The sequence below is a fragment of the Cryptomeria japonica genome, chromosome 5 (assembly GCF_030272615.1).
Source record: "Cryptomeria japonica chromosome 5, Sugi_1.0, whole genome shotgun sequence".
In the NCBI taxonomy this organism is placed as follows: Eukaryota; Viridiplantae; Streptophyta; class Pinopsida; order Cupressales; family Cupressaceae; genus Cryptomeria; species Cryptomeria japonica.
Window position 1 is genome coordinate 242,777,330 of NC_081409.1, and position 12,705 is coordinate 242,790,034.

Genomic DNA, 12,705 nt, shown 5'->3' on the forward strand with positions numbered 1-12,705 from the left:
TCACCCAAGCACTAGATAGAAGAGCACACAACTAGTTGGCATGATAAAAAAATAAGGACAACCTTCATTGAGTGGGAGGACAAAAAAGCATCCATTACATTGCTACAACATACCAAACCTACAAACTTCCATCACCACCCAAATATTCAAACCCAGATATAAACATTATAGGCCTATATGCCAATTTATAAGTATTCAAAATATTACAATTTGGACACATAAAAAATTAATCCATACATTGCAAGACCAAAAAATAGCAAAAAAAACACCATCAACACCACCAGACCCAAGATTAGGGCATGTCCAACATGAGGCCGCTCGAACCCTTGCCTGCATTGCATTCCTTGACTCCCTCCTTTGCAGCTCCAGCCTATCACTTCATCTTTCCCTTCCACCGCACTATCCTCAAACTGACCCTCCTCTTACCACTCACCTTTACTTCCTACTCTGCAAGCCCATAAACACCACCTCCGCAAGATTCGATTCCCTTCTCCCTTAGGTACAACTTCAATGAGTCTCGTCTAATTACAACTTTTGTGTGGAGTTCATCAAGATCAATCGCAAACAACCAATGAATAAGTGGTGCCAACTCCCACAACTCATGCACAACATCTATGTCAAAGCCTTACTCAACACCAGAACCTACACCTAAGATGGTCATTTCAAGCAGCTTCGTTAAAATGCACAACCACTCATCTTCAACACAACCCCTCAAAACCTGCACAAGGACTTCTTTCTTTTATCCCAACTCAAGCCCCCATGCCAGAACCATGGTGACTACATCAACATTCATGCGGTATTTGTGCATGGTCCTTAAAAAATAGTCACCTATAAGGGTTTTTATTATCTGCACAAATGTGTCATCTTCGTGCTTGAAAATGCACTTGTTTTGTTTTGTAGTGACATCACCTACAAATGCTAGTTGTTGCTTGGACATGTAAAGCATAAAAGTGGCTTCCATCCTCACTAACAACTTGACATCAACAACTCCAAGACAAAGCAAAAATGGGCTTGATCACCTTTAAATAATACAAACATCACCTTTTCTACATTCTTGACCTTGCTAAGTAATAATTACAATTAATATGTAGTACTTCTTCATCCACTTCATCCTCCATGAGATTTCTGAAATTGTCCTAATGAATTCCATCCACTTTATCAAATGATGTTGCCCACTTTAAGAGTAAATCCACCACCTCATTCCCCTCCCTTCACACATGTCAAATGCAATAATTAATAAATATTTTTAAATCATTTGCAATAGTGAAATTAAATTTGTTGAGATGTCAAGCTTGGGCCTCCCCTTTAATAATTGCATTGAATTGGTAGTTTCCCAAATCAAGAATATTTACCAAACTCAAAATGACTGGTTAAAACATTACCAAAATTTAGTTTGAATTTTTTTTGAAAACTTTGATTCTTTCAATATTTTGGTGGTATCAAGGGAGTTTAACTCTAGGGCAAATTCACTTGCTCAGTCAGTGACTCTCCTAATTCCTCATGATAATTTTTCCCAGGAAGTTTATGCTATCGAATTGATTTGTTGGCCAAGTGTACCAAATAATTGGGATCACTGGCAGATTTTTAATGATGATAAGCAAATTGTGAAATTACTTGAGACTAGTGACAGTTTCAATAACTTGTACTTTGAAGTGAGTAATTGCTCTGATTCAATGACAAGTGATGCCTCCTCACATGATGAAGGATTCCTATAGTTGAAGGGAAACAAGATTCGAAAATGATTGGTGTCAATGGAAAAGTTGTTTGATAAGTATGATAGGTATATCAAGCAACAACAACATGTGTCATCGGATGATGCCATGGGATACGTGAAATATAACATCAAATCAAAAAGATCCAAAAATTGTTAACATTGGTACTAGTTGTATCCAAGATGAAAGATAGTAGTTCTTACAATTGTTGCAACAATACATTGATGTGTTGGCATATTCATATGATGACTTTTCTTTCGAGCCTAAAGAAGTACAATATGATATTCTGCTTAAGACTAGGATGACGCCTTTTAAATAGAAACAAAGATAGTACAATCCCAAGATCTTAGGTACTATATTTTTAGAAATTCAAAAGATGTTAAATGCCAAAATAATATTTCCAATTCATCATTCATCTTGGATTTCAAATATCGTACCTATAAGAAAGAAGAATGTGAAAATTCGCATTTGTGTGGATTTCCATAATATTAATCAGTCTTCTCTAAAGGATAATTATGCTTTACCGGTGATGGATCAAGTCTTGCAGACAATCACTTGTTCACAAACATTCTCTATGCTTGATGGTTTCCTGGGCTACAACCATATCGAAGTCAGTGAGGAAGATCAATATAAAATCACCTTCACAATTCCTAGGGCACTTTCGCTTATCGAAGGATGCCTTTTGGTTTGATCAATGTAGGCACAACTTTTCATAGGGCCATGGATATGGCTTTCCAAGGTATTATTGGAAGGTACCTTGTTGTGTATCTTGATGCTTTAACCATTTTCTCAAAATACCATGATAATAAACTTTTGCATCTTGAAGATGTTTTAAGAAGATGTCACGAAAAAACAAATCTCCTTAAATCCCCAAAAATCAATTTTTGGGTTACAAAAGGTAAGCTTCTTGGGCATATTGTGTCCAAGGAAGGTACCAACCTTGATCCAGAAAGAGTCAAAGTTATTCAATGTTTGTCTTTACCATCGATTAAAACTGTCGTTCACTCTTTCTTTGGCAAATTTAACTTCTTTAAGAAGATTTGTACTAGTCTTTGTTGAGAAAACACAACATATTGTGAATAGGACGAAAGGAAAGACTACTTTTCATTGGAGTCCAAAAGAGAAAGTGACCTTTGATGAAATAAAAGAATCAATAGTTCATGCTCCAGTGTTGGTATGTCCTGACTATACCAAAGATTTCCTAATGTATAGTTATGCTTCAGATCATACCCTTTCTGCGATTCTAGTTCAGAAGAATTCAAAAGGTATTGAGTCTCCCATAGCATTCATGAGTTATCCTCTCAAATATAATGAACATAAATACTCTCAAATGGATAAACATGCATATGTTGTTGTCAAGGCAGTGAAGCATTTCCAGTTTTATATCTTGAATTCACATGTTATATGTTTAGTTCTAGATACTGCAATCAAGTCAATTTTGACACAATAAGATTTTGGGACTAAAATAGGTAAGTAGATAGAAAAGATTCAGGATTATGACTTGGATATTCGACCTACCAAGTTGGTATAAGGTAAAGGTATATATCAATCGATGGAAAACAAGGTCAATCAGGAGGAATTGTTCCCCTTGAAAGAAATTCACAAGGAAATATCCCTACAGTATTATTTGTGAGTACTGTGGATGAATGGTATTCTAATATTGCTCATTTTCTCACATATGGTGAATGTCCTGTGTATCTCACATATAAGGAGAAAGGAAATTTGAAGTTGAAAGCTATAAAATATGTTGTGTCTAAAATTATTGTGATTAATCCATTAAAAGCATTTAAATCACACATACTCAATGAAACATTAAATTGAGGAAATAAAACAAAGCAATTAAAACACTCCCCAATGTCATCTCATCACTCCCTAGTCTTGAGGACGTTGGTGGCTCTTAGATGTATGATCTTTGACAAAGTGACAACCCAAGAAACAAGCATTGATATGCAAGCTAAGATGCAAAAAGCTAATCTATTTCTATGCAAATCTACATTATGATGATTAAACTATAAATGAAAGACATTAAATGATGCTAATGCTACTCTAGTACTACGATAACTATGCTATGATTGCTGAAAATATTTACATAATGCTGACAAAATGCTGACAGTGATGCTAAGGTTCCTCTCATAGCCAAAAGAGGTGGTATTTATAGGATTTTCATGACCAGAGGTGAGGTGGCAAGAATCAACGGTGCAGATTCAATCTAGATAAATCGACGGTAGAGATTGAAGAATTTGGAAAGAGGTTGAGGAATTGGACACTTATCATTCCTAAGGAGACAAGTGGCAGAGAATCGCCAACCATATGCCAACAAAGGGGGCAAGTGGCATAGAGATAAGAGACATGTGGCATAAGTGCCACGTGTCTCCAAGAGAGGGTAGACACTCCAAAAATGGTTAGGATAAGAGGTTGGAGAGGATAGGATTAGTTAACATGTGGTTAGGCTAGGGGTTGGTTAGAAGAAGGTTAGGTTAGGGAGTAGTTAGGAGTTAGGACACATTTGCTTAAGTTTGAATTTAAAATTCAAATTTAATGGGGAGGGAATAATTAAATAAACAAATTAACCAAATTCATTTATTTAATTAGGAAATAGAAGAAATTGATTTTGGTGGGATGAATTAAGAAAATGAACCATATGAACAAATTATTTAATACATTTATATAGTAGAAGAATAAAGGTCATTAATTAAATATTTTTTCGTATTTAATTAATTTTATTTTCCAAACCAATTTTTAGTTTATACATATGTTCTTTGGGAAAACGTTTTCTATAAAAGAAGTCTAGAAGTTGCTTTGCTAAAGTGTGTGGACAAAGCTCAGGAAGTTAAGTTGTTGGAATATTTTCATAACTTAGCTTATGGTGGGCATTTTTCAGCTCTAGTGATGGCTCGCAAAATTTTGAGTCGGGTACTATTGGCCTACCCTTTTTCAAGATGCTTATAATTGGGTTAGGAAATGTGATTGATGTCAGCAGTTTTTTGGTAAGTCGAGACTTGCAACATTTCCTCTCAAGCCGATGGTAATTGAAGAACCATTTTAGCAGTGGGATACTAACTTCATTGGTCCAATCAACCCCCCTTCTAGTGTAGGTCATCACTATGTTTTGACTGCCACAAATTATTTTACTAAGTGGGTTGAAGCAATTCTTGTTAAGCACACAACATCTAACGTGGTGTGTGATTTTATAAAAGAAAACATTGTCAGTAGGTTTGGTGTTTTAAACAAGATAGTAGCAGATAATGCTACCCATTTTTCCCCATATGAGATTACTTAGCTTTTCTTTGAGTATCATATTAATCTTTCTCATTCTTTGGATTATTACCCATAGGGCAACGATCAAGCGAAATCTAGCAAGAAAAAATTTGATCGACATAATCAAGAAATTGGTTGATGAAAATCAACATTTGTGGCATAAGGCATTAATTGATGCTTTGTGGGCAGATAAAATCACACGAAAGAGGGCAGTTGGGTTATCACCTTTTCAGCTTCTTTATGGTATAAATGTAGAAATTCTAGTTTCTTTAGAGCTACCAGCTTTGAAGTTAGTAAAGGCGACTGAGGATAAGACATATGAGAGTTCACTAGATAAGCACATCATGTTCCTCTCCAAACTTGAAGAAAAGCAATTTTAGGTGGTGGACCATATTTCAGAACATCAAAACGAAGTCCAAGCTCTTTTTTATAAGAAAGAAAAGCAAAGAGACTTCAAAGTTGGTGATCTTGTCTTGCTTTGGGATGTGAGACGCGAGCCTAAAGAAATGCATGTCAAGTTTTATTCCTTGTGGACCAGACCTTTCACCATTCATCAACTTTTTGGTGAAGGCAGCTACCTCCTTGCATACAATGATGGAACTTCATTTTCATTGCCACATAGTGGCCAACATCTTGAATTATTTACTCAATGAAGTTTTGGCAAGTTGTTTTGATTTACATTTTATAGGAATATGAGAGTACCCCACAATTTTTGTGGTCATTTATGGTGTTGATGCTCAATTCATGGTTTACGAGACGTTACGTCATCATAAGTTCTTTTTTTCCCCCTTACTTTCCATTTTCACTTCAGTGTGACATTGTGGTGCCTGATATACACCAATTATACCATTAAGGTGTAAATTGGGTTTACAAACCCACTTTACACCTCTTTTACTTTATTTTTCTCATTAAGGTGTAAATCAGGTTTGTAGTTTACACCTTATATGTGCAAATCGGATTACAAACTTGATTTGCATATATTTATTACACTTTGAGATGTTAATTACCCTTTTGAAACTTTCAAAATATGACTCTTTTTTATGATTTTAAAGCTTTCTTTGGTGATTTTAACCTTCATTCGATTCATTATTGGTTGCTCAAAATCGAGAGAGAAGAAGATTTTCACATTTTCAAATTCGGGTATGTATTTTTCCTCTAGATTTCTAGGGTTTTAAAAACCTTTTTTTATTTATGTAATTTTTCCTTACGATTTTGTATCATTTAAATCTTCTCATTGTAATTCCCACATAGTGGTGCGTGGTGATGGTCATAGGCCTGTCAAACACCACATAGTGGTGCGTGGTGGGTCTATGACCATCCCCATGCACTGCATTTTTTGTTTCATAGTTTTCGTTTACCAATTTTTGTGTTGTGTGTTTTACGAGGTTGTTGGCCCACCACACATCACACAGTGGTGTGTGACATATTAATGACCTCAAAACAAACCATAGTCATTCCTTTTTCTATGCATTACCACTGCAGTATTGGACGAGGTCGTAGGCCTGTCCCATACCACATAGTGGTGTGTGGCGGGTCTGTGATCCCGTCCACCACCACTGCCCTTTCGTTGCATATAAGAGAAAACATTTGTTGTTCAACGGGGTTGGAAACCCGCCATACACCAAAACTTTGTGTTCAGTGGGATTGTAACTTTGCCAAACACCCGCTGGTATTCATTTTTTTTCCTTGTTGTTCGATGGGTTGGTATGTTCTCCTTCCACTTTATTTATACTTTTTTATTTTCCTTTGGTGCTTGGCGAGCTTGCAACACCGCCCAACACCTATTTTGCATTTAAACTTTTTAAAGTGTAATTTGGGTTTCTAAACCCGAATTACACCTTGATTCACAATTTTTCTTAGGTGAAATTTTTAAGCTTATAAACTTGAAATTTGCTTAATACACACACGTAAATCAAGATTTTATATTCAATTTAATTTGAAGTTCTCAAAGTTTTCAAGAGGGGTTTTTGGTAACCCTAAATATCATGAATCATTATAATACTGACGAGTGTCTTTTTCTTAGTGTTATTATCATAAAAATGACAGAGGCTTCCCCAAACAAGAAGGTGATGAAATTTAAGAAGTAGGACCCTCATGCGGTCTTTCCACCTTCTTCAGCCACATCCAATATTATTCATATTAGAGATACAAAAATAGTTCATGTGGACCTATCTAAATTTCTAAAGAGGATTGAGCAGTTTTCTTCCTACCATGAGATGGAATCTATCATCAACACTGGTATCCACTTGGTAGTGACTTTCCCCATAGTTGCTCAAGACCCTAAGTTCGTGATGGCAGTTGCGAATCACTTCTATCCTGTCAGTAGAAGTGTAAAGGATGAAACTAGGAAGAAATTGATCGGGCTTGATGAGGAATTATTTGATTCTATCTTCAAGTGTCCCAGTATTGAAAAGTATTATGATATCAAAATACAATCAGCTATAGCCTATTTTGATAGAAATTATGACAAGTGCAGAAAGAACATGAATGATAATTGGTTGAAAACCCTAAGAGCTACCATTGCAAGATGGTCAAAAACTCTTCCCAGATGTGAGTTAATTGAAGAAGTCAATGATTTGATAAATCTCTTGAGTAAGGTGAAAGGTCTTCCCACATCCAATACCTTCTATAAATGGATGTATCAATATATTCATGTGATCAGACAAAATAAAGAGAAGATATTTTGGGAAAAACATATAAGTTATTTTATCTGCAAAGATCTCACCAAGGTACCTACCACACTCAAGTTTTATATGACTTCATACTTGGTGTACGATGTGGCTTCTATGAGACATTTCCTTGGGTTGCCTACAACTAGTGATATGAGATAGATTGAGGTACATAAATACTATTCGCAGTTGGTTCTTTAGAATAGTCATAGTCATTTTTTAGAGAGTAAATGATGCATTATTTGGTTATTATATGGTTACGATGAATAAGAACTTGTATAACAAATAAGTATCTAATAATGCTTGGGAGGTGATGAACCAATATGGATGCATGTTCCTTCAATTCCCAACCTTCATATACCTTGGGGTTGGTTGTTTCGCTAGTGAACCTTATATGCTCCCTAGGTACCCTTCTGATAAGATTGTATTAATGGAGCTAGCTCTTCAAATGAATGCAATACATGAGGCCCAATCAGGCTCTCATAAAATAGGTTTGAAATTCTCCCTTACCATTGGTAGATATTCCATCAATTCCATCTTTAAAGCCAGAGCAATGGAAAAGGAGATGAGAAGAGTTACCATGAGGTTCTTCAAGGCTAGGAAGGACTTCGATTATAGAGGAATGATAAATAAGATGAAGAAAGCACATGTTCATGAGCACCGAATTGAAGATGTTTGGGCTGATTGCAGGTCTGAGTATGATGTGAGAAAACTTGACTATTGGCGATTAATAGTTGAACAAATTATAAACTTTGGTCTTGATAATGTTCCTGATGATCTTAAGGAAGATGGGGACATCTTAGATCCTATGTATGAGAAGAACAAGGTTTCTTCTACTCCTTTGCCTCTCGTTCAATGGTCGCAAAAGGAATGCACTTCTATCAGGGAGTGGTTCCAAATTATTCTTACAAATATCAATATATGGTTAACTCTTCATGGTGTTCCAATGAATCCTTTCTTTTCTGGTTCTGATGATGACACTGTTGGCCCAATAGGAAGAAGATCAGAAATTAGAACCAAGAATATACAAGATCCCACTACTCTGGCCAAAGCTTCCAAATTGAAGTTCATAGTTGGAACTAAGAAAGGGAAAACCCAAGGAGAGCCATCAACCTCTAATCTTTGTGAGACATAGGAGTCTAAAGTACCAAATGAACAAGTGGAGGGTAAGCATCTCGATGAAGAACCAATTGATGTTGATCAATTGGAAGAAGGACAAGAAGATGATCAAGAACATGATAAATTTGATGAAGAGGAATTGCCACAAGTTGATGAGTCTTGACACTAGGTACCTCCTTCTTCATCTATGTTACAGGTTCCTATTTTTACTTCTGAGCCCGATCCCCTAGTGATTACTAGTGTTTCTCCTTCAAATGTTATCCATGTATCTTTTACTAGTGCTAGTGAGTCCACCTTAGACACTCCTCATGACAATATTCAGAATGTCTTTTCATTTTTTCCTACTTATTTTGAATTGTTTGCAACTATGATGGATGATTATGATAAATTCATGAATGAGTCGGCTCTAGATCTAACAAATCATCCTTTAAAAATCCTTCCCATGTTGTTACAATGACATAACCTATAGTACCCACCACCGTTCGAGATTCTATCAATCCATCTTCGGATGTGGTAGCAGGTGAGAATGATGATTCGTCTTTACCACCTTGGTCATTTTCCAATACGCTAAAGAAGAAGAAGCATGTAGTTTCTCCTGAAGATTTTGATTTCAGCCAACTTGTTCCTATCAAACCCAAGATTGTTAAGAAAGCTAAAAATTTATCAAGAGTAAAGGTTGACAAGAATAAGTACAAGTATGCCAAGGCTTTTGTTCCCCTTTCAGATGTAGTTATTGGCCAGGTCTGAGATTCAGATTATGTGATTCATGGAATCGAGTTGGGAAAGAAAACTCATGATTCTGTGGCGCACGATTCTTAGTTGGCTTTGGAAGCCCTTTTTCCTAGGTATGATGAAGATAATACCAATAAAGATCAACTCAAGGCACAAATTAAACATTTCACGCCAATTTTGATCAAGGTAACTAAGTCCTTGGAGGCTTTTAAACCAATAATTTCATCTTTAGATGAACAGGTTGTCAAAAGAGTTGAACAGGAAGCATCTTGTAGCAGAGTTGTAGGAGAATGGATGGATCGAATGTTGAGTCAAGGCACACAAATCATAAGTTCAGCTTGTACTATGGTCAACAATCTTGATGTAGTGAAGACTGTTAGTGAACGGATTTTGCCTTTCCTTAAATTAATGAATTTTCACTCTGTCGCCTTCTTTTAAAGACAAAAGTTCACCATACAGTTGGGTAAGTGTAACATTTACTACTTCCCTCTGAATTTTTTTGATAGGTACAACTCCCTTCATAAGTTATTCAAAGAATAATCTATTTAACTTTTAATTGGTATGCTTTTAACTAGAAAGCACATAAGGCTACCTACCTCACTCTTAGATGAGAGGCTAATAATCTACACATATTTCAAAGAAAAATAAGTTTTCTTGATGCTTCAAATATGAGAAATAAAAATGGCTGAAACAAAGTTCAAAACACCAGTTTTACAATCCATAAAAATAGATAAGGAGGAAATCCCCTTTTCAAATCACAAATCTTTTAAACATTCACAGGAAGGAAACTCAAAAAAATAATAATATTTTGTACTGGAAAGGCGATCACTGTCATTTGATTTAGATCAACATACGCAAAGATATATCACTACGTAGATTCAAAACTCAAAGGCTTCTCTTCTCCGCAAAACAAAACGATCCTTATATATATATATATAATGTAACAAAGACACAATCAATACATCTATAAAACCCTTTTCAATTCCAGATCTTTAAAACCTGGTCACTTCCTTCAGCAAAACAACACTTTTCAAACCAAAAGAAACTAAGTAAAAACTAACAAAATTCTAACCAAAATCTAACCCTTATCCTCTCTATCATAGTCTAATTTATAGTTTAGAACAGAGGAGGTCTCCCTGAAAACCCGACCTCCTCTAAATCAGTTATGAAACTAACAGAGTATAATTAGGACAGATGTCCCGAAGTCTTTTGCATAAACATGAAAAATACATAAAAACAGGGCCTTGTTCCACGCGTTATGTTGCTTTCCCATCATCACCTTCTTCTCCGCTTTCCTGGGCGTTCTGGGCAGTTGCGAGTTCTTGGCTTATGGATAGGTTTGGAACCTTCATGGCATTGAGTTTCGCCTTGGTCGCTTCTTTGTTCCATCTATGCTTAACCATCTTTTCGACATGTTTCAGTAACTGATCATTACCGATAAACATCATAGACTCGATCTGAGCAACCCACATTATATCCTCAGGAATGAAACTACCCTTGGCTTTGATTTTCTCCATGTATATCCTAAAAACTTTTATCGCATCCTGCGTGTTCAGCCCGCAAATCCCTAATTGCCAATCGTGATCAGGATTAACCATCTTGTTGTCATTAACTAAACTGCATTGGAGGTCTTGGAGTTCATACACAAAAGTCTTAGCATTAGAGATCGCAGATTTAAAGGTGAGCACCCACCACATTATAGTCTTCTTTAGCATGAAGAGTTGGCATTCATCCGTTACCAACTTGATTGAATGTTCTGTCAAAAACTTGGTAGCTCCGTATTCTTCTATTTTAGTAAACATAGGCAAGACATTATCCCATTTGTGTTCCTCTTTCTCCCATGGCGAAACCTGGTTTTGAATCTCCATAATAAGGCTCTGTATCTCATCACATAATTTCTAGGAGTTCATGATGTACTTTTCTCCATCTTTACTTACTCCTTCAATCCATCTTTCAACAGCCTCTGCAATGCTTTTAGCTCGTTGAACCTGACTCATTAGCCTTTTATTTTCTGGTGAAGTAAGATCAAAACTCTCTGTAGCGTGGGATATAGAAAGTGCTTTGAAGCAACCGATGATGTCAATGAATTGAGCAAGGATGCTTATATGCCTCTTTAGCTCTCTCTTTTCCCGATTGTCTTTCTCTGACCTGTTGAGCATTTTCTTTGCGGATACCTAGAAGAAATGGTTATCTGAATCTCTACTCATGTTTCTCAGCTCCACCTTAGTGATCTCAAAATATTTTGCGCTAACGTCCTTGGGCTTGTATGAGGCAATATCGGCAACCCACTTTCCGGTCCCTTCATCACTATCTAGTCGAGCAGTTGTTTTGAACCTTTTTGGCTTGGGGCCCTTCTCTGTATACTTAACGACCATATCTTGAATTGGAATAGTCACGGGAATGAAACTCCATTTTTTGTTCACTAAAGTGGTCAGCCACTTAGGGGTTGCGTTGGAACTAGTTGCTCCTTCGATCCTTTTAGAGGGTAGTGTCATAGCTATGGTAACCACATGGGAATCCAGGGCATTAGCAACGTCACTGTCCAGATCTTCAACCTCAAATATTTGAGCTTCCAGGATCTTATCTTTCGCCTCCATATCCTTAGTTTGATCCATCCTTCTCTGAGTAGCACTTCGTGATCGGGTATGTCGAGGAGTGGAGAAATCCAAAGCTGGATTAGACTTGTGCCTACCCTGAAGCAGCTTTTTATCCTTACCTTCACAGTTGAGAGCAACTAGACGACTACCAGCAAACCAAACTTCTGTCCAAGAAAAATAACACCGGAGTGACGAGGAACAAATTTTCAGAGAATAAATCCTCTCATACCTTATAGCAGGAGCGATGATACAGACTTATTAAGTGCAATAATTTCAATTGTTAGTTTAATTGTGTTGAGCTTGTGGATTGGACATCGCACGCATACATTGAATGTATGGTGACATTTTTGAAGTAACCACCAGTTCTCGAAATGATTACTTGCTTCAAAAATCCAACAATTGACGTCATCCAAGATATGGTTTGCCTTCCTCATGCTTGGCAATTAATGCACCATCAAATCTTTTAACTCATGGAGCCCACCAAATTTGAACACAGATGAACATTCTGAACAGACTTCATTGAGGTTCAAGTAGTTCAAGGCGTACGCCGCGCCCAAGAGAAAACTTTTCTGAAAGGATTAACTATGTCATGTGCTGCTAACCATTTGAACTATGTTG